Source organism: Bos grunniens, chromosome 2 (genome assembly GCF_055505025.1).
Source record: "Bos grunniens cultivar Pamir isolate PY7600 chromosome 2, Bosgru_T2T1.0, whole genome shotgun sequence".
NCBI lineage: Eukaryota > Metazoa > Chordata > Mammalia > Artiodactyla > Bovidae > Bos > Bos grunniens.
In genome coordinates, this window is record NC_141166.1 from 100,241,506 (window position 1) to 100,244,411 (window position 2,906).

Here is a 2,906-nt window from a genome sequence, read left to right on the forward strand (position 1 = left end):
CTTCAACCTTTTGGAAGAGTTTGAGAAGAAAAGATATAAGTTTTATTTGGTGGAATTGCCCAGTGAGGCCATCCAGTCTTGGACTGTTGGTGGAATGAGTTTTTAAATCACAAATTCTACTTTATTTCTAGCGATTGGTCTGTTCAAATTATCAATTTCATCTTGATTCAGTTTTGATGGGATGTATGTTTCTAGAAATGTGTTCATGTCTTCTAGGTTGTCCAATTTGTTGGCATATAACCATTCACAGCATTCTCTTATCTGTCTCTTATGGTCGTGTGTGTGTGTGTGTGTGTGTGCGCGCGTGCTTCTAATTTTAATTTCAAGTTCTAGTTTAATTTAATTCTAATTTCAAGTTCTTTCCAAAAACAAGGCCCCAGGAAATCCCAGGTTCAATATGCTCCTAGGCTTGGTCCACTGCTGTCTTGTATTCACAGGTAGGTGTTTATTCACCAACAGTAAAGCCCAGGATAGATGTGATAAAACAGGACTTCCTTCTTCATTGCATGAGCCCTTCGGTGGTTTCAGAGGTGGACAGTGGTTATCAGAGAAAACACACAGGAACTTTTCCTTGGAACTGAGGTGGGATGAAAAGTGTCTGTTGTGAACATCACTGTTTTCCCTGACCCTTTGCCACAAGTTTCTGAAGATATATTCTAGCAGAAAACAATCTTCCTTGAAGATACTGAGTGAAAATTTCATAAAACAAAAACACACACTTCCAGTGCACTCTGTCTTCAGGTACACTGGGTTTAGTTCAGCTGCCAGATGAGCTGATTGATGGGTTCACCTCAATAGCTAGGTGAGCCTACTTCCTTGATGAAACCCACTCTATTCTTTGTAGTGTGATCAGCCACTAAGAGTTGGAAAGGGTGCAGGAACCCTGCGATCACCTGGAAATTCTTCCCTGGGAAGGCAATTTCATGAATGAGGTCTTCTAAACAAATAACATCAAACTTCCCCAGGTGCTTCTCAATCACTATGTTGTCTGTCAGAGGGATGACCTTGTTCTTGACCTTGGCTTGTCCACGTTTCAAGAGGAGTTCCTGAACAGACTTCAGATTTGGAAATCCCCAAGTTACATAAGGTTCCACAATACAAAGCGTCTTTATGGTTTGAGGGGTCACTTTCATAAAGACATCACCAAAAATCTTATTCAAGCAAAGTCTTGCAATTGTCCTCTGCACCAGAGAACTCACCCCATTAATCCTTTCAATATGCACAACAAAGGCCAAGGAATGTTTGTCTGGCACTTCCAAGCCACAGGGTTTCACTTTTAGCCATCTGAGTTGCACCTTGTCCCATAGTTGCTGCCAGGAATCATGCATGAACCACTCTAGTCACTTAAACTTGATCTCTTTTTGTTTCCTCTGCTCCTTCCTTTGCAAAAGTGCCTGTTTTGCCTGGGTGGCTTTGAGGGCCTGATAAGCCTTCTTCTTCAGGAGAGTCTCTGGAACCAAAGGGATCTTTCTTCTTGGCTCTTCCTCCACCATTTTTCCAATGCTGCAGCTACTACTCATGTCTCTCTTGTGGTTTTAAATGAGCATTTTATAGGATTCCACTTTGTCTCCTTTCCTAGTCCATAAGCTATAGTTCATATTTTGATTTTTTATTGGTTTTATTAGAGTTTTGAAACTCTAATAAAGTTAGAGTTTACTTTCAAATAACACTATTCCACTTCCTATGTAGGATACCTCATAATAACAAAATAATTCTAATTTCTCCTTCCTATCCTTTGTTTCACTGCTGTTATTCATTTCACTTATCCCTGGGTTGGGAAGATCCCCAGGAGAAGGAAATGGCAACCCACTCCAGTGTTCTTGCCTGGAAAATCCCATGGACTTCTCTTCCAGAGAAGCCTGGAAGGCTAAAGTCCATGGGGTTACAAGAGTCAGACATGACTTAAGAGACTAAAACACAACAAACATATATGAGAATGCTGTGCTGTGCTGAGTTGTGTTTGACATTTTGTGACCCCACGAACTGAAGCTAGCCAGGCTCCTCTGTCCATGGAATTTTCTAGGCAAGAATACTGAAGTGGGTTGTCATTTCCTATGCCAACATATGAGAATACTTAAGCATATATGTAGGCTTCCCAGGTGGCACTAGTGATAAAGAATCCACCTGCCAATGTAGAAGATGCAAGAGACACAAGTTGAATCCCTGGGTCAGGAAGATCCCCTGGAGTAGGAAATGGCAACCCACTCCAATACTCTAGCCTGGAAAATTCCATGGACAGAGGAGCCTGATGGTCTACAGTCCATAGGGCCACAAAGAGTTGGACATGATAGAGCAACTTAGTATACACACACACAAGCATATACATACATAGATAAGACATATACATAACTGAATATATTATTGGTATTATTTTTAACACAGTGCTGTGAGCTCAATTAAGAATAAAGTAAATAAAAGTTATTTTATCTTCACTTTTTCCTTCTTTGATATTCTTCCTTTCTTTATGTAGATCTGAGTTTCTGAACTGTATTACTTTCCTTGTTTCTAATGAATTTCTCTCTATTTTCGGCAAGGCTGGTCTACAGGCCACAAACTCTCTTAATTTTTGTCAATTTTCCCTTCAGTTTTGAAGGTAATTTCACATAAGACAGAATTCTACATTGGTGGTGTTTTTTTCTCCCAACAGTTTTGATATTTCAGTCCACACCACAGTCTTCGTGTTTATGTGGCTTCTGAGGAGGTGTTGGATGTAATTATTTTGTTCCTTTATAGGTAAGATTTTTTTTAACTCTGTCCTATTTCGGTTTTTTTTTTTTTTTAAGTCTTTGACTGTTTAAAATTGAAAGTGATATACCAAGGTATAGTTTGGGGGGATATTTATCCTGCTTGGTGTTCTCTGAGTTTCCTGGACCTGTGGTTTGGGGTCTAACATTAATTTGGGGGAA

At 39.8% G+C, this 2,906-nt stretch overlaps 1 pseudogene; it reads right to left on the bottom strand.

The window, feature by feature from the left end:
• Nucleotides 1-609: 609 nt before the first annotated feature.
• On the bottom strand, nt 610-1,640 carry LOC147378404 (large ribosomal subunit protein uL30 pseudogene; annotated as a pseudogene).
• Between the last annotated feature and the right edge of the window lie 1,266 nt (nt 1,641-2,906).